Below are 20,959 nucleotides of genomic sequence, written 5' to 3'. Positions count from 1 at the left end.
AAGTTTCAAACGGGCTGTTTTTGGAGTATGTTGATGAAAATAAGCCTTAATGTACGTTCATGCATTTGATCACAAGTGACAAAAATCGCCATTTTGAGCTCCTTTGAGCTCCTTTGGACCTGGAGAGAACATAAGTCTGAATCCACGTGGTGGCATTCTCCCAAAAAAGGTCCAAACTGTACATTTGGAGTTTCAAACTGGCAGTTTTTTGTGTATCTGGAATGAAAATAAGCCTTAATCTACGTGCTTGCATTTCATCACCACGGTTAAAAATCGCCATTTTTTGAGCTCCCCGTGTGGCACTTTCTCGTTCGATTCTTTTGAACCTGGAGAGAACATTAGGCTGAATCCACGTGGTGGCTTCTTCCCAAAAAGGTCCAAACTGTACATTTTAAGTTCAAACTGCCAGTTGTTGGTGTATCAGGAGTGAAAATAAGCCTTTAACTACGTGCTGGCATTTCATCACAAGGGCAAAAAAAAATCGCTATTTTGTGTTCCCATGTGGCACTTTCTTGTTCGATTCTTCTAGACCTGGAGTGAACATTAGGCTGACTCCACGTGGTGGCGTTTTCTCCCAAAGGGTCGAAACTGTACATTTCAAGTTTTAAAGGGCAGTTTTTGGTGTATCTGGAATGAAAATAAGCCTTTAACTACGTACTGGCATTTCATTAGAAGGGCCAAAACAATTGCTATTTTGAACTCCTCATATGCCACTTTCTTATTCGATTCTTTTGGACCTGGAGTCAACATTAGGCTAAATCCAAGTGGTGGCGTCTTCCTAAAAAGGTCCACACTGTACATTGTAACGGGCAGTTTTCGGTGTATCTTGGGTGAAAATAATTCTTAATCTACGTGCTGGCGTTTCATCACAATGGCCAAAAATCGCCATTTTGGGCTTCCCATGTTTCACTTTCTCATTCGATTCTTTTAAACGTTGAGTGAAAAAAAAGCCTCCAAACTGTACATTTTAAGGTCCAAACAGGCAGGGTTTGGTGTATCTGGAGTGAAAAAATCATGGCATTTCATCACACGGACCAAAAAACGCCTTCTGGGGTTCGCCATGATTCACTTTGTCATTCGATTCTTTTGGACCTGGAGTGAACATTAGGCCGAATCTTCCCAAAAATGTCGAAACTGTACATTTCAAGTTTAAGTTTCAAACTGGTAGTTTTTGGTGTATCAGGAATAAAAATAAGCCTAATGGTGGCATTTCATCACAAAGGCTAAAAATCGCCATTTTGAGCTCCCCATGTGGCACTTTCACATTCGATTCTTTTGGACCTGGAGTGACATTAGGCTGAATCCACGCGGTGGCGTTTTCCCAAAAAGGTCCAAACTATTAGGTTTCAAATGTCTAGTTTGAAAAGAGACCCCTTGCTAAGAGAGCTTGCTCACAGGCTAGTGTTAATTTTTGTTTTCTTAGACAAGCACAGGCTCTCCAAGGTCAGTGTGAGAATCGCTTTCGTGTGATAACGTTTTATGGCTGCATATATAAGGATTTGTATGGGATTCCTGGTAATAGATTTAAGAAGATAATTATACGTAATTGTAATAAATTGATAAATAATAAATAAATAATAAGAAATTACGATAATTAAAGGTAAAAGTTCTCAATAAAAAAAGCCAGAAAAGCCAAACCTTAGGCGATTTCTTTGTTTCCTTCGTGTTTCCACTGATAAGTATTTAAAGTAGCCTAATACCTATGTAAATACAAGCGCTCGTTTTTACCGAATGGTAATGAAGGTGTAGTGATCATTCTCGAAGTCACGTGTTTATTAATTTCCCTCACTCGCTCACTCCATTCTGATATTAAACCGCAATTAATTCATGCATTCAACGGTGAACGTGCTGGCAGAAAGGTTCTTTAAAACGCCATTCAGCGCATGGCAAAACAAATTATTCTCCAACCTCGTTCCCAGGGTCTCTCTTTTTTAGGGAACTAAATTGAATTTCACAAAACAAATCGAATATGGGTCAGTTACACTTATCCTCTGGTGATAAAAGAGAATAGAATTCGCTCTACGAAGCCTCAGAGCATAGGCTATCAATGACCCATTCACGTAAGAAAACATTCAAAGACGCGTTTTAGTAAACACAACATTCATGCACGTTTTTGTTTCGCGTCACATCATCTTCGTGTCACGTCATCCGTTCTTCATCTTTTTGAGTCGTGCAGAAACGCGCATCTTTCTCTCAAATTTTATTCGCTGCTCAAAATAACGCTATACGTGCTGGCAGAAAAGTAAACATATTCACAAAACAAATTTACTTAATGCTAAAAAGGATCAAAGGTTACACTTAAATATTTTTGTGATGAAATAGAATTCGCGCTACGAAGCCTGATAGCGCGAACCATCATGACGCAATTCCCATGGAAAAATAAAACATTCACAGGGAAATAAAGTGAGATTGTGTTACATTATTGAACGCGGCTTATTTGAAGAAAAAAACTATCAATGACCCATTCACGCAAGAAAACATTCAAAGGCAAATTAAGTGAGATTGTGACATTACTGATAGCACCTATGAACTACATATAGTTACGCTTAAACTGTTATAAAAAATTATTACGCTCGCCATGTGACGCGTTTTAGTTAACACCACATCCACGGCACGTTTTTGTTTCGTGTCACGTCATCCGTTTTTCATCTTTTTGAGTCGAGCAGATACACGAAGTGCTCGGGCGTATCTTTTCTCTCAATTTTTTTCCGTAGCGTAGTTAAATTTTAGTCTGTTTTTATTGTAAATATCAATTTTAAGTCTTTTTATTATTATTATTTTTATTTATTTTATGTGTCCCCTATAGCTATTAGTAGAGAGTGTTTCATATAGACTCTTGGTTTTAGGCCATCGTAACTTGATTAAAAATATAACACAAACAGCGGTGATAAACATTATGAAAAATCGCATTTTTATAAACTTGACGTTTCGTATGCTAAGCTACATACATTTTCAAAAGTATGACCGTTAAAATTTTGGCAACTATTTATATATTGTTATGAAAGGGGTCTGGAACCGAGACTGAGACAATTGATCTACAGCAGTAACTTAATATTTACATTAGGTTAATAAAGTAACAACCTCTCACTGCCGACATTGGCATTTAAAGAAGGTTGTAGTTCATGAATGTATAAGGTCTCTTTAATCTTGCAGTGGAGGTCAGTTTTGCCTGACGCAAGGATTTCAAAATGATCCCATTTGATGTTATGGCCTGTGGTTTTTATGTGATCAGCAAGATTAAAGAGACCTTATACATTCATGAACTACAACCTTCTTTAAATGCCAATGTCGGCAGTGAGAGGTTGTTACTTTATTAACCTAATGTAAATATTAAGTTACTGCTGTAGATCAATTGTCTCAGTCTCGGTTCCAGACCCCTTTCATAACAATATATAAATAGTTGCCAAAATTTTAACGGTCATACTTTTGAAAATGTATGTAGCTTAGCATACGAAACGTCAAGTTTATAAAAATGCGATTTTTCATAATGTTTATCACCGCTGTTTGTGTTATATTTTTAATCAAGAGAGTGTTTCACTCTCGGCTAGAATTCCTTTGACACATTAATAAAGTTGTTGATTGATTGATTGATTGCTGTTCAAAAATAACGCTATACGTGCTGACAGAAAAGTAAACATATTCACAAAACAAATTAACTGGTAATGCTTAAAAGGATCAAAGGTAATACACTAACCGGAAAATATTTTGGTTGTGAAAACTGAATAGTGCTACGACCCCTGAGATCACGAGCCATCAATGACGCAACTCACGTGGAAAACTAAAGCAAAGTGAGATTGCTTTACTTTATTGGACACTTATTTAGAAAAAAATGCGGAGGTCGGCACTTCATTCATCGAATTACCATGAGGTTGCTCGAAGAGCCTTTGATTTTAAGCCAGGCATGTCCTTGATTTACTCTGATTACCTGATACAATTTGAGAGGAAAAAACTGTGCAGCTTCCTCTGCCCTAGCCCGAATTTCAGACATCCCTCTCTGGTTGCCAACTCTCGGGAGTAGGCGACCAGAGAGGGATGTCTGAAATTCAAACTACTTCCGCTCGGCATCAGCTGCATGTTAGAAAGAAAACTTCTTCTGTAATTATTAGTTTCCGTAGTTTAGTTAGGTAGATGGATCTTCATTTTATTTATTCTTATACTGTATGCTGAAGGATTTTAGAAAGTTATCTGAAAACTCGACTTCTACCCTGCGAATACAGCCTCCCTTCGCAACCAGCCAGGAGCGATCTGGACTTCCGGTTTGACCAAATTTTCCGGAAGACCGCAAAGAACACTCGTCCCAGTCCTACTCCACATCTGTCATTGCACTGAGCGCGACACCAGCTCGCGACTAAGGATGGGCCGATACAGGTTTTTCAAAACGATACGATATCGATACCATATTTGCCTTTTTTCTCGATATCGATTTCGATATCGATATTATGACGTCATTTCCGTCCTGACGTCATTGGTATGTCACGTGATTTGTCTAAGAATTCAAAAGACAGTCCTGGATTAGCCACGAATGTTGATTCTTGGCCTTTTTGTTTCACTGTTGCATCAGCAATGTGTGGACATCAAGTCAAGGCAAGAAAAATTCAAATATTGAAAAGAACAACAATATTTGCTTGAGCAAAATTGCATTTTTTAACCTCAGGTGCTGACCAGGAGACCGCAGGCTCAGCTCACGTGTGCAGTATCGAAAACGTATCGAAAGTGCGATATTTTTCGAAAGTATCGATACTTTTCAAAATTGTCAAAATATCGATGTATCGAATATTTGGTATCGAGTATCGGCCCATCCTTACTCGCGACACCACTACACGAAGCGCGCGTTTCATCTTTCCTTGGTGTAGGAACTTGCCTCTGCAGTTCTTTGTTCGCCTATTTTTCTCGCCTAGAACGTAAAAATGCGATGGCCAGTTTCGACATACACGAGAACTTTACAGATGAGGGAGTGAACCAGGTCATGGGAGAAGGAAAGTAATTCCGATACATCAAGAAAGAGCTCACCTAAAGTTGATCTTGCAAGGTAAGCTTAGGCTTTCGCTGGCTTACGTAAAATGTAGCAGTTTGTAGCTGCGGGTTTTCTTGCATGCTGTTTGTTATTGAATGAAATGGGTTTTCGTTCTTTTTATTTCGATGTTATAAGTTCCTGAAGTTCGTGTCTGTATCTTTTTCATTGAAGAATGGCTTCAGAACGGCGAACAGTTAGAGGAGATGGAATTGAGTACACAGAAATCCTCTCCAAGATCAGGCGGGGCTGGGGCTGACAAGTAAGTTAAGCGTAAAAATATGAACCAGTTAATGTGAAATCTCCGCACAACTCCCCCATTCAGTACCACCCGGCAAATTGCGGGGAAGGAATTGTTCTGGCCCAGGGCAATGTTTACATTCCAATGCTAATGCCACCTCTTCCCGCGGGAGCTTAAAAGACATACAAACAAGCAACTATCGTAAACAAAACAAACCCATAACATGGTAAGGGGTAAAGGTCATTTTCAAACAATTCAATAATAGCTGAGCCCCATACCCACAGAAAATCCACAGAAATAGGAAAACCATGAACTTGAGTGTTCATGGTCAGTATGGCTAGCGGCATGGCTCGCGGGCGCGTACGTACCTATGGTGTCGCACACTTCAGAAATAGATAAACCTTCACCTATTTGTTACTGGGCATCCACGTTATGGTCAATTGACAGCTGTCAATACAAGGTGTCTGCTGACCAGTATCAGGTGATCATATGGCAGGCTCAGATATATAACTCATCGAGGTAACGCGTTTTTATAAAGTTGAGCGCTGACCGAAAAAACGTTTTTCTATTGGATTGTGGGCTCATTAAATAAAGGGCAAAGTAAATTACCGGGGTGAACCACTTTTAGGCTTGGCTCAATCTATTTAAAGGAGAACTGAAGCCAAAAATCCATGTATTTTCATATCTTATTTTCAAGAAGACTAAGACATATAAAACCAAGTTTCGGTGGTTATTTGTGTCTGTTGCGTTTCTTTGCCGAGAAAATTTGGTTTGAATCGGCGTTTTTCCCGCTTTTTGAGCTTGATCCGCGTGGGCTCGTAATTAGTGTCAGCGGCCTGTAGCAGCAAGTTGCGACGTATGTTATGGGGAAGCGTGTTTACTTCGCAGTCGACGGTAACACACCTTTGCATTTGTTTCGTATTTATTGATCCCTGTATTGCCAATTTTATCGTTACTATGAGCGTACAACCGTTTCTTTTCGAGCCCATATATCCTCCTGGTGAAGAACTTAGCGACTCACAAGGGGAAGATGAAGAAGGCGGCGAACACGACGAAAACAATTCTCGAATCAGTTCGACACAATGGTGTATTTGCGGAGGTTGTGAAGCCATGTCTTCGGCCGACGAATGTTTCTGTTGCCAAGAACTTGAAGCGCTAAATCAAAAGTTTGATGAATCAGGTTTGTTTTTGTAAAAATGAGTCTCCTGCCAGGATTCTCTATTTGACTGCTCGGTCGTTTTGTTTTCTAAAAGCACAAGCTTATGAAAGAAACCCACACACAGCGGGATGTATCCCCTTCAGAGTCTTTCCTTTAAAACTTCAACAGTCGATTTGTTTTATCCCTTTATTAATTTCTTATTAAAGGCACCTTTTAATTTCTCATTCACTGAATTGTTTATTCATTACTTAATTACACTACATGTACATTCCGAACAGCTATTGAGAGCGAGACAATGAATTCAATTTAGGACAAAACATTTTGATACGATGATTCTGAAAAATCCCATAAAAAAATAATAAAAAACCATCATGGACAGACAATGTGTATAATTCAGTTTCAAATATGGGATGTGTAATACAGAAATGTGTAATACAGATTGGGAGTTACGATTCCATGTATTACAGTAAAGTATATTTATTACTGCGTGGTATAATTAAAACATTTTTTATTTACAGAATACTTTCATTCTTGTACATTGCAAACATTGTCTAATGCATTATATACTACCGGTCTTGTCTAAAATACTACTCAGGATCTTGTGGTTTCATAAAACTGGAAACTTCATCAGTCACAAACACTCTCAGATGGAAGAAACTCAATGCAAATACCAGTAATGTGATGAAATTAAAATATTCATTTATAATGTCATGTAAATGTGTGTGATCAAATTTGCAATTCGTGTTTTATTAGTTATTTGAAAATCTTTATGTCTGCTTAGCAATAACAACTGCTCTATGAGGCCTAGGTTTGCTAGCAATATTTTTGGGAATGTGCGGGGCCATGAGAGTTGCACTCCTTTCCTGGGGGTTTTGCTTTTGTTCTCTCAACAATGGCATCCACAATAGGGTTGTGATTTTTTCCCAAACTCATTAATTACAGGAAACAAATAATTATCTTGGATATTATAAAATGTTTTTTTCACTAAAGAACTTCAACTGAAGGATAACCGCTAGAGATGCTACTTTTGTGTAAGTTGAACCACTGAGCAGTAAGTTCAAGCTACCAGCCCTTTAATCATTGGCCATGCATGCAAATTAGGGCCACAAATGACTGAGTTTCCTGGGTAGATTGGTGCTTCTTTATAACCGCTGCACCATCTGTAGGGAATCTTTTGAAAAGCTTGAAGAGTTCCTGTTTGAAAACAATAAACTTGGCATTGTCTTGTGGGTTCAAGAGCTTTGATGTTTTTTTTTTTCAGGGTTTATTAATGAAATTTAAGTGGGTGGTTTCCCACTGGTTATAATTTCTCTTGTTCCCTTCTATTTTCGTTTTTTTGTATTAAAATATCTTACATTTTCTGGCCCTGGCAACTACACACCAAATGATGGTATATGTAGATTTCATACACCTCAAAAGAGTAAATATATCTTTTAAACTATTGCTATATATATTTACCTTAAGCAACACTTTTATGAAGGACTTCTTTATGGGGCTGGGCATGATTTCCTATTCCAAGTTGTATGAAAGCTTATGAGTAGTTTGAAACATATTAAATTATAAAGAGTGCATTCTTTTTTTCATATCTAGAGAAAATGCTGCCTACAGGTGTACACCACACAGTGTCAGTTAGAACAAACCATTTCCAGCCACAAAAGCTAATAGTAGCACTAATTATTGCTGGGCAAGATGTTCCATTATTATTATATTCAGCACACCAACTTCTTTGTTTTACTATTAATCAACATAAACTTGGCCACAGATTAATTGATTTGGGAACTTAATGAAAATAATTTTTCACAACCACCTAAAAAGGCAAGATTTGCAGAATGGATAGCTTTTTTATACCAAAATAATAGCTGTCGTAAGACCGGACAAATTCTGCCTCAAACATGGGCGATAAGACATAACCACTTGCGAAAGGAACTTGACATTCACTGTAAATCGAGACAAGTATTTTACGAAATTGCAGTCACGGGATTCCGTCGAGAGAAGCGCCGAACTTATACTCAAAATGTAATTCAGCCAAAAGCCTAAAACTGTCGCAACATTAACTTAAAAAGCTGACGATAAATAAGCATAAAACTAAATAGAAAACAAACTAATATACAGACAAAGAAGAACTGAACTGGCAACTTCGATTCAATGTTTATTTTAAGCTCAGAACACTAATTATTTACTGGCTAGTCAGCTGTCGAAATTCATTTGCCTTTCGCTTCATTGAGAACAATTTAAACAATGAACACAATATATATTTGCTTTCATGTCCAAATTGAGCACTCTACTAGGATGAGTCATTGCCGCTAGCATTGCGCATGCTCACTAGTTTTTCTAGTTTGAGCACTCTGGCATGGCTTAGATGATACCACAAGTGTGGGATCATTTGGGGTGGCTATACAGCTTAACCTCCATCCTAGAAGATTCAGCACTGCACTGATGAGGCCCAGAAGGCCGAAACAGTACTGTCTGCAGTTAGTTATATATATATATATATATATATATATATATATATCCTAAACTAGATCTTTTTTTATAATAATGGGAGAAAATGGAAATTAGACCTAATTCGAATGACTGGAGTAAATAGACCTTTAGAACATTTTTTGCGGGTGTTGTCACCGAACGCTTGCAAATGGAATCGATTGTCGGCGAAAAATTTAACTTACACTTTCATGTCCGAGTTGAAATATTCCAGTGGAGATATCACAAGCGTAGAGGGCCGCTTAAAGGCATCTTTTCCATCTTAAATGTCGAAACTCTTGCTTATCCTACTACACTACAAGGTCAAAATCAGTCAAAACACAACTTCTGTGAAGGAGACACTCGAATGTCTTCCCCATATCATACGTCATAGACTGCCACATTGACCGCTGACCCACCCATTCTGAGCCGCAATGCCAATGGCCTAAAATCACACTAAAAACTATTTTTTGAGGTCGATAAAAGACCGAAAAGCCAAAAAAAAGCTTAAAACATCAATATACGTGGTATAAACTTTAAGAAAAAAAAATACTTAATTTTTGCCTTCAGTTCTCCTTTAAAAGTGGTAACCAGACTGAGTCTGGTCCAGTTTGGCCTGTAATAATATAATAGCAAAGGGCGTGAGGTTTAAAAATAGAATGCAAATGATTATACCCCCCGTGAGGTTCAGACAACGTCAGCGTGTTCTGAGAGAAATAGTGGGAATCTAGGCAAAGTTTTTGTTTCAAAATAGTTTTTCAGGAACACCGGCTGTTTTAGAAAGTGTTTAAGGAAAATTGTCCGCCATTCCAGTTTGTTTGTCTGAGTCTTGTCTGAGTCATCAGTGTTCCAAATAAGAGACGGGTCTCGGGTCAAAAACCCGATAGAGACGGCTACCTGACCCGACAAATGAAATGAAAAAATAGCATTTTACTTAGAGGTAACAATAAATAGCAAAGAAGGAAGTTTCCAAAGGAAAAAATATTCGAAGGTCTTCGAAGGAAATCAAATTCAGGGCAAGAAAGAAATCACAAAAGTTCATCCACCATAGTTCTGAAGGCAACTTTACTTGTCCAAGGCTGAGATCTTGTTACATTTCGTTTTCATCTGCTTTTGAGCGACAAGAAAAGCAATTAAAAAACTTGACCCACCCTGCTTTAGAGAAACGCCCGGCCAGGTAACCTCCTTATCAGCATCAACTTAGGTCCGAAAACAGCCACACAGTAAATTTCTTTTCTCTCCTCGCTATCTTGTGTAGCCTAATTGTGCGAAATAGAACGTTTAAATCCATTTGTGAAATGAAAACACTCCCGAGTTTTCTATCGTGTCCTGCACGTATGATTAAACTTGTGCCTGCACTATTACAGACAGCAGTTTACTTTTACACTTTGTATAGTGTCAACGAAAAGTCTTCTCAGTTCTTGTGCCTTATGTATTACACACGAAAAGTCTCTAATAAAGGAAGATTGCCTAGCGAAATTCTTATAAGGATAGAGGGAAAAAAAGACAGCGGTTTTCTATTTTTAACAACCAGTTTTAAATTTTAAAAACATGGATATTTTGTGGAAATTTTAGCCCAGACGCTACCAGATAGCACCCTTAAGCATTAAACTTTTTAAATTTTTCTCCTGAAGTGCCTGCAGACCCCTCCCGAACAAAAGGGAACTTTTTTCCCGACAAATTCCCCTAACAAGGCGCTACATACACCGGGTTGGCAACTTTTTATTGACCCGTCTGATAAATTTTGTGACCCCTTGCTTCAAAAACTTAACTGGAACACTGAGTCATGATGTCACTCACGTTCTTCATTGTTAACAGCTGAGCGCGTTAATAACTAAAATAAATAAGCCTGTTAATAATAAAGTTCATCATGTTTATGTGAAAAATTTGTTGACATAATATTCGCTAAAATGGTAAAATAATATAGGTATTTACAAGGCTAAAAAGATATTAACAATTAAAAGGAACCAAACGTTTTCGACGCATTTGTGATCATCTGGGTTAAAAAAGGTGTCTGGATCAGGGTAAAAATGTCGAAAATGTTTGGTTCCTTTTAATTGTTTATAGCTTTTTAGCCTTAATTGTATATATATTATTTTATGAGAAAAGTCGCTGAGAAAAAAAAAGCAGTATATTTCTAAAGGGTTTTAGGAATATGAAGCACGAGTATTCCATTACAAGTAGAAACCAGATAAAGCAGATAGTATGCAAATTTTCCTATAATCAGACAGCTTGTTATTGATGGACACTGTTATTTGACACCTTAGCTACTCACACCCCAATTTAATGAAAAATAGGCTGTGCTAAGAACCAAATATCAGAATCAGGAAGTTTGTTATAGTTTGTGAGTATTTACACAAGACAAGCAGACATCAAGTTAAAACATTAAATATTTAAAGAAACTTGAAACAACCGCATTTCTGTAAAGGCATGGGGTTGATGCTTTCGTCACTTCACAACATTTTGAAAATGAAAGTTAAAATGAAATAGACAAAGGTGGTGGCCCTCTAGACAAGTGCCATCTTTTATGAAAAGCTAGTGTGTACACAATAAAGCACCGACTGCAAGAAGGTATCAAAACATTGAAAATTATTACATAATTTGGTCTAGATATGCTATACTATTCTTGCATTTTCCAACATAAGTATTCTGAGGTTTCCTTCAATTTTATGATAAGGTTTACTGTTTGAAAATGAATTTCAAGTCAGAATTAAAATTTGGTCCAAACAGACTTTAAATTCGATTGAAATTAATATTTCATGGCTGAAAATTTAAATGGGTGACCAACTGAAGTTTTAAATGGATGACCAGCATCAAATTTCTCCTCACAATATCAGTTGGTACTGCTCCTTTTTCTCTTCCTTATTGTTTTCCTAAATATATTAAACAGCAAAATGTAATATTTCTAATGAAATATTAACCCAAGGAACAAATATAATATTTTCTTTTAATATGTAAATGTGTACTTCAACAAAAAGTTGTAGAAAAAATCGATTGATACTTAGTGAAAAGAAATGGCTTTTAAAATTAATTATAAATTGATCACCAAAAGAAAATTGCTTTGATTGTTTAATAAATTCTCTTAACTAATACTGTTAGAAAATGTATGAGGTCAGTCAGGAGAATTTGTATGTGGAAACTGGAGATTAAAGGATTAACATAACACCGTTTGGTTCCATGATTAAAACCATATGGTTCAAATTGGACTGATCTCTTGATAATTTTAAAGGGGGAAGTTGTCATTAATTATTAATTTTATCACAAAAAAGAACAGTCTGCACACATCATTTACATTATGTTTAGTGAAAACATCAGCTATTGGCTCTTAAAATTGATATAAAATATGTAAAACATTCAGCAACTCAGGTGTGCCTGATGTTATGTAAATTAAAATTTTGTCTTTAGATAACAGGAAGATTTGCTTGCAACACACCAACGCATTTTGAGACTGAATCAATGGACAGCCACAAAAACATTCATCAATAACAGGTAATATTATTTTAATGTGACTTAATATTTTATAACCTTTGTATTTCAACATTTCTTAAATTACTACAGACTTACTGTAGTAATTTTGTAGTTGCTTATTTTGTATTTGAATGGCAAAAGTCTTTCACAAGGACATTTTTCTGTCATATTTTGCTATACCTTTATATAATATCACCTCTTGACTTAAAAGCAACATTTCTGGCTTATAACTATTGCATCAATTCCTTTTTTGCCACAAGAATAAAAGTTTAAAAAATGTATTCTGTCACTGAAAGAACACAGCTCTAAATACATAAAATAATGTAGTAAGTGTTGTCCTTGTAAGTTTGCTGAGAAATAATGTTTATTTCAATAAATTTAAAATAGTAATACTTAAAATAACTGTTTAAGTGATGATGAACACTGTAAGCTGACATTTATTGGGTTATTCCAGAAAAAATACACACCTCCCCGACGGATGGCAAACTGGAAATTCTCGCGGGAGGGGGGGTTAATTGCTCGGGAAATCCGGGCGGGAGGGGGGGTCTGAAGCTAAAAATTCTTCCTCGGGGGTCACTTTTAACTTTAACTCGATCGAAATGTTTTACCACTTAAAAGAAGAAGTTTGCATCGGAAAGTCTTGTAGTCTTCCACTTTATGGTGTTTTTACCTCATATGCTTCAAGTTTACCTTCATAGATCCTTTTATTCATGAAGAAACAGCGCGATAAATGGATAACAACAACTTTACGATCGGAAAAAACACTTTCGACCGAGCATGCAACGCCTGGAACATTTTTACGGTACCCAGGCCACCCGCGCCCGTGCTTTGCAACATCCTCAAAAAATGCGAAGAAACGACGATCGGTCCGGCTGCACTTTTCTGTTTATTTTAGCCAACCCGAGAACTCCTTTTGCTGGCTATAGCTAACATGTGTATACACAATTTTTGTATTATTTGGCTACTTCCAAGTTGAAGTTGAAGTTGAATTAATCCATGTCTTACGATCGATATGTTAACAAGTTTATGAAAGCCAGAACCGTGGACATTACGCATGAAAACTTAAATTTTTGAAAGAAAGGCAAGAGCTCCAGTTGACCTACACACCCATATAGGTAACAAAATTTAAAATTATTGTAGTTCAAAAGGCTTTATTGCTAAGCTCAAGTAAATGTCACACTAGCGAGAACTCGATCTTGTAAACACGAACTCGATCTTGTAAACACGCGCCAATTTAGGCCGCCTTGTCACCGACAACTGAAATTATAGTTTTTCTTTATTAGCGCATTAAGGACTTTTTTCACTGTGTTTTTTCTTACATTTATATAATTTTTAAGACTTACATATTTCTTATCTTGTACATTTGTTGTTTGACGGAAAAAACAAGTGGCATTTTCGAGGAGAGTGTGCCGGAGGTCACACAAACACATGTGCGATCGTTTAAATAATCTGATTTTAAATGTTGAAATTTGACCAGCAAAATTCGCAACATTAGCCCACTTTTGAAAATTATAATAAACAGGGATCTTTTGGAAGAAAGGTTGCGTCTTTTCTATTGCCTGTTGTGTCCAGTTAGGGCCTTAAAAAAAAATGGAAATCCGGGCGGGAGGGGGGGTTCTTGAGCTTGGAAATCCGGGCGGGAGGGGGGGTCTAGCGATCTGGGAAATCCGGGCGGAAGGGGGGGTCAAAAAAGTTTGCCATCCGTCGGGGGGGTGTGGATTTTTTCTGGAATAACCCATTATGTAGAACTGTAGCATTGTGGATAACAATATATAAAAAAATATAATATACACGAACTCCTTTTTTCGGCAGGTGGCACTACGTGTCAGAGAGCACGTTTCTTCTTTCAGAAAGGTATGCACATTTCTTCTTGCTGTTTCTGCAGGAAAAAAGCTAGTTACACTAAGTTAGGGTTGCACCCAGGCCAACTGACCCACACTGCTGAAGCTTATGCTGATTTCCATAGTGTGTAGTGACTAAAACTATTGCTACTTCCCCAAGATGTGATGCTAGTCCATCACATGTTACTCCCCAGCATTTTGCCCAGTTTCCCCAACAGATCACTTGAGTGTATCCATGCATTTATATTCCTTGGTGGAGAGAGGCACTGTGAAAATTAGTGTCTTGCATGGAAACACAAAACAGTGAAAGTCCGGTGCACAAACTATTAGGCCACTGTGTATATTTCTGTTTTCTCAGAGAAACAAATTATAAAACCTCTGTTCAAGTTGCTAGAACCATTCTCCCTTTCTTATGTCAATAATAATAATATTTTATGGATGAAACTCAGCTACTATGTGTAAGACGGCCAAAACGGTCGACGCAAGAACAACAGATTTGAGCTAAGATTTACGAGTTTATTGGACGAGTCAACACAACAAAAAAACGGGAACGAGTAACTAATAACAAGAAATACAAAATAAAGCCACAATAAGCTTAAGCTACAAATTATTTATAACTAAGCACAATAAAATGATATATTTACAGGCTAGAAAATAATAAACATTCTTGCTAACAGCTGATTATAAAAGATGTCTTAAAACATAAGTGAAAGGAAAGAAATCACTCTCAAAAATGTAAACAAACTAAGAGCTGATACATCCTGTGAATAATACATGAAGTGTAAACTAAACAAAGGCTGACCAAAAGGCTGGGCTTCGGATTACATATTAACTTATTGCATAACATTGCAATGTTGAATGAAAACTAGTAGTATGAAGCTAAAGTCATGGAAATAGCGACTACAAAAGGATAATTTGGAACGAAAATGAAACAGGAATAATTGGTCCTATGATTTGGAAAAGAGGTAAGCGATCATACAGTAATTACTGGTGGAAACAGTAACAAAATGTAAAACAGACAAATTACATGCTGTGTGACACCAAAGGTCAACTAAATAAATAAAACTAAACAGCAAGCTAAAATGCATTTGCAGCTAAATTACAGGAGTAATTGCTATAACACCAATCAACCTTAGATGATGAAAGTTCTACTCAGAAAATATTAAGCTACAAAAGTAAACTTAGGCCTTAACAAAATGGGAAATACTAAAACATACCAAATGTTATTGATAGCTACACATCTGTGGGGAACTTGGAAATATCTTGAACACACAGGGCTGACACTCTCTTGGCAAACCAACTAACAACTGAACTAACTGAGCGAATGGTTGCCAATTTATAGTAGAATCCAGGAAAATGTAAAAATAACTAAAAACCTAATAAGGTTAGGGAGTGTATTTACTGCATACAAACACAGGATTTACATAAAGGAACTGGGTGTTTTTCACACCTACATAACAGGAATTAGGTACAAGAAATGCATGGAAATAATGCAATTAGACAAGAAAAATCAGGGTGTGGAGGGAAATATAGAAATTTAGGTAAACCACCAACAATAATTCCTAGGATTACAAAAATAACTCACATTTCAGGAAATAAAATAAACTAAAGACTTAAGTGACTAAAATGGAATAATAAACTTAAATCAACTTAAGTGACCTAGTCACATATGTGTGTCCACAGTATTGGACACACATTTTTGAAGGGGTTTTCCGGTCATATTGCATGGTCTAAGGTTCAGATTGTTTGTTGTCATCCGCTACCAAAAAGACGTACCCCACCCACCTTGCTACCTTATGTGAGGGCTATACGAGATCAAAAACATCCTAAAAACCAAATATGGTAGACCCAGTGAAGTGGTCAATGCTCATGTTCAAAGCATAATGGGATTGCCTGTCATCACAGGAACAAACCCAGCGAAAATCTGTGAATACTATAAGAAGCTAGTAACAAACATCCAGACACTTGAGAGCATGGGAAAGGAGAAAGAAATTAGAGGGTATGTTAGATTTACTCTAGACAAATTACCAGGCATCAGAGCTGACCTCGTGAGGTTGGATGACGATTGGCAGGAGTGGGGGTTTCCACAGTTTGTAGAGGATCTGAGGAAGTGGTGTGAGAGAAACCCAGTGCCCCTGGACAGCCATAAGAAATTTGGGAGGCATGGCAGGGGAGGTGATCGGTCATTTCAAACAAAACAAGAGGATTGGAAGCCCAAGCCCTGTTTTTACTGTAAATCAGCAGAACACAAATCAGTTGATTGTGAGAAGATGAAAGGGGTAGCTGATAGAAGAAAGTATTTGAGTACCAATAAGTTATGCTTCAACTGTACCGGAACAAAACATCAAGCTGCCGAGCGTCTTTGCAAGACTTGTTGCCAGAAATGTAAGGAAACATCACACCTCAATTTGTGTCAAGAACTCTAACCAGTTGATATTAGCAACAGGAGAGGGCCTAGAAGTGTATCCAGTAGTTGTTGTAAAGGTAGAGGGAGTTATGTGTAGAGCGCTATTGGACACTGGTGCAGGTAGCTGTTATGCATCAGCTACATTGATTGAGCGACTGAACAGACAACCTGATCACAACGATTACAAGAAAATCGAGATGATGACATCAACAAACCAGAAGATAGAATGTACAAGGTGCAAATTTCTAACATCAAGGGAGATTTCAGCCTGCCTACTACCCTGAGTAAAGTTGACAGGGGTGTCCTGCTGACAGTTCCCAACCCGCAATATACAGAAGTAATCTCGCAGCACCAACATCTCAAGGGTGTAATGATGGATGACGAGGATACAAAGCAGGACTTACCAATACATGTGATCCTGGGTGCCATTGAGTATGCAAAGCAGCACCTGGAGAGTTTGAAGATTAAGTATCTGGAGGAGGTTGTGGACATTATGAAGAGTCTGTATGTTGATGATGTCATTGGTGGAGCGCATACTGTTGACCAGGGGTGTAATTTGAAAGAGGTCGCAGTCTCATGGTTTGAGCTGCTAGAGTGACCCTCGAATGTACCAGAGCTGAAAGCTAAAGTTGCATTGGGTGAAGAAGGGCAAACGTATGCCAAGGAACAGTTGGGTGTAAAACCCAATGAAGCAAAGCTACTCGGACTTCCTTGGAACAAGGAAGAAGATACCTTAGCCGTGACCTTTACCAGTGTTTCCACAGAAACCGCTAAGAGAGAAGTGCTGAAGAGTTTAGCATCAGTATTTGACCCTTTAGGGGTAGCAAGCCCCACAACACTGGTAGAAAAGATGATCTATAGAGAAGCCTGTAAACAACGCTTCCCATGGGATGCAGTACAACCAGAGAAATTGGAGGAACAGTGGGAAAAGTTCAAGAAAAGCCTGCCAGATGAAGTCAGAATTCCCTGCAGTCTAGCTAAATTCAAAGAATTAGTACAGGGCATTGATCTACATGTGTTTGGTGATGCGAGCAGAACAGGAACGGCGGCAGCAGTGTATGCAGTAGTTTATCAAGAGTCGGGCACTAACCAGGGACTAGTCGCAGCAAAAGCGGGTTTAGCAAAGAAAGGGCTCACAATCCCAAGACTGGAACTAGTATCTGTCCATCCATATGGTGGCAAATGTTGTTGATAACATGAGAAATTCGTTGGAAGGATGTGCAGTGAAGTCGGTGAACGGATGGGCGGACAGTATGGTGGCATTTTACTGGACATCTGGCAAAAGAAACTGCAAAAGTTTGTATCAAACAGAGTGGCACAGATCAACGCCAAGAATTACATTCAGTGGGGCCATGTGAGTTCAGGCCAATACCCAGCAGATTCGGGGAGCAGTCTAAGGGGCTACTGGAACTCTGGCTGAAGGGACCATACTGGCTTTCCAAACCAGAAATGTGACCAGCACCTGTGCAAACTAGGCCAAGTAAGGAAAAGAAGTAGAAGCAAAGTTAGTCAAGGAAGTATTTTCAGTAGCTGTGGAGCAAGGGGACAGCCTACATCAGGTCCTGCAGAAATATGGATTCTGGCAGACCGTTCGTATCACGTCATGGGTAGCAAGGTTCATTCACAACTACAAGTCAAGCAAAGCAAACTGCCTGTTGGGGCCATTAACCACTGGTGAGACAGATAAGCAAATTAACGGCTGGGTGACGAGAGTACAACAAAGCAAGCTAAACACAGATCAGTTCCAGCTGAAACTCAACCTACAAAAGAATGGAAACGGTTAATACAAGTGCCGGGAAGAATTCAGGGATGTTATTCAGTATATTTACCTCCCGATGCCCTGCTGACAGAAAATCGTCCATGACGCACATGTTCTAAGCCTTCATGGGGGAGTGGGTCTCACCATGACTTTTATCCGCCAAGAGTACTGGGTGCCTCGTCTAAGGTGGCTTGCCAAGAAGGTCATCAGAGGTTGCTACGGTTGCAAGAAATTCCAAGTTACCGCCTTCGCAAACCCACCTACAGCTAGTTTACCAACGGACAGAACAGTGGGATCAGTCCCATTCGAAGTGGTGGGAGTGGATTTTGCTACCAAACCAAATGGCTAGGGAGTTCCTCAGGAGTCTAAAGAAGTTCATCGCACAAAGGGGAAGGCCCAAGAAAATTTACTCCGACAACGGAAGGAGTTTCACGGCTGCAACAACATGGTTGAGTAAAGTGATGAAAGCAGAACAGCTGCAGAACCACCTCGCCCACCAGGGTATACAGTGGCAGTTCAACCTTAGTTGTGCACCCTGGTGAGGTGGACAATTTGAGAGGCTCGTGGGCCTAGCTGGTTAAACGGGCTTTGTAAAAGGGTATCGGACGCGCTTGCCTCTTTTGGAATGAGCTTGAAGAAGTGTTGCTTGACGTGGAGGTGACCCTAAACAACCGTCCACTGTGTTACGTGGAGGATGATGTGCAATTAACTGTTTTGACGCCTAGTGCCATGATGTTTGGTCAACCCTAGATGAAGAGGATTTAGATTTGAGGAAGAGAGTGAGATACCTGCATCATTGCAAAGATGTCCTATGGAGTGGTGGGACTGGGGAGTATCTCAAGTCTTTGAGAGGGCGGCACAACCTAAAGCACAAAACCAAAGAGATGATTGTTCAGCTGGGGGATGTGGTGCTCATTCAGAGCCGTGAGCGTAACAGGGGGAAGTGGAACAAAGGCATTGTGAACAAGCTCATTAATGGAAAAGATGGTGTTGTAAGAGCCATTAGACTGAGAGCCCGAAAGTCTTATCTTGAGCCTGCAATCCCGCACCTATACCCAGTGGAGTTTTCTTGTGACCAACAGCGGGAGGAACAGGAGGAACGGGGAGAAGCATCTCAAATGAATCCACGTGCAAAGTTTTGTCCCCAGAGGAGGGCTGCTATCACAGCCGCTGACAACATCCGTCACCTTGCAAGCATGGAGGCAGTTGAATACTGAACATTGAACACTGTTTTATTCCATAAAACGTGGAACACTGTTAACTGATTATTGAACGCTGTACACAAATGTCTTGAAGTATTTGATCTAATTTCTTAGATCAAATAGGGGAGAGTGTCGAGATTTGAGTTATGCAAATTTTGTATAAGTCGTCAGCGTTACCAGCCCAGGCACGTTTGGGACTGGAACCATTTCAAGAACAGAATGGGATTGAATGTTTGTTTGTTTCTCCGAGAGCACATGGCGAATGATCCATCACAATCTGTGATCTGTGAAGTGAGTTTAGCCGATTAAAACCGTTGTTTAGAATGAAGTTGTGAGTTTATTGACGGAAGAAAACATTTCCAACATTATTATACATTGTAGTCACTATCTGTCTTCTCATTGGCTTAGAGCCTACAGATTATTCACTAATATGCTAGCAGATTATAAATTATTAGTGAATACCTTATTATAGGAGTATAACGAAACATTTTAACAACGCGAACAAAATATATGCGTAATAAAATTAACGCGAATTTAAGAAAAGTTCTGGTTAAATCCTTATAGTAAACGTGCTAATATTAATTAACATCAATAAAATTAACGCGAATTTTTGAAATTTGCGTTAATAACATGTATCGTTAATTTTCTATAATAAGGTAATCTGTAGATTGCATGCTCAATGCATGATTTCCAAGAGCAGTGTCAAGTTCACAGGTGGTGAGTGGTGTCTTGCACACAGTAAAGCAAAAGCGTGGCTCGTCAATTCGCTTCTTCAATCAAGCTGGCTGGACGATAAAGACTTGAAAAACTCCAAAAGATTGACGAAAGTTGCGAAGGAGCTGTTCAACGAATACCTCTAGCTTGAGGAGAAAAAACATTCAGGAGCCGGGCAACAAGAAAGGAATTACAGTTTGAATTAGCATGAGTGCTGAAATCGTCTGTCATTATTTTCTTTAAAACAATGTATGACAAAACAATTATTAGATTCGGTTTTTGTGATATCTGGAATAATCAAGGTCTCGGTAATTGTTATCGGCTGAGGCTGATAACACTTACCTCGACCTTGACTATTCCGGATATCACAGACCTCATCCAATAATTGTTTATTTTCTTTTTTTGGTTTTGTTTGTTAGACTTCTGGTGATTCTTCACAGGAAGTACATGTTGAGATGCATTGGCTAATTGTAGTTTTCACACTGGTTGTCTTATTCTCTGTTTCATGTGCAGGTATGTGTACTAACAAATTTCTTCTGTGTTTATCGTTAAAGGGACTATGTAACGGAGATTTCGCAGATTTTTGGTCTAAACTGTTCTGAAATTAGTGGAAGGCAACTAACCCATAAAAAACAATATATTTGAACATTAAAGGAAGATTTAATCCTAATTTGCGGATAGAAATCAAGCTAAGGCT

General features: G+C 38.4%; 1 long non-coding RNA gene across 1 annotated transcript; it reads left to right on the top strand.

Annotated features, from left to right (window-relative positions):
* The first annotated feature begins 4,827 nt into the window (after positions 1-4,827).
* On the top strand, positions 4,828-20,775 carry LOC144628418 (uncharacterized). Its single transcript, XR_013566244.1, has 5 exons — positions 4,828-5,029; positions 5,186-5,273; positions 12,277-12,360; positions 14,152-14,193; positions 20,682-20,775. It is a non-coding gene; the product is annotated as an uncharacterized LOC144628418 (long non-coding RNA).
* Positions 20,776-20,959: the final 184 nt, after the last annotated feature.

Source organism: Oculina patagonica, chromosome 10, assembly GCF_052425735.1.
Source record: "Oculina patagonica isolate OP01 chromosome 10, crgOcupat, whole genome shotgun sequence".
In the NCBI taxonomy this organism is placed as follows: Eukaryota; Metazoa; Cnidaria; class Anthozoa; order Scleractinia; family Oculinidae; genus Oculina; species Oculina patagonica.
The sequence above is the reverse complement of the archived record's forward strand: the minus strand, read 5'-3'. Positions and strand labels throughout refer to the sequence as shown.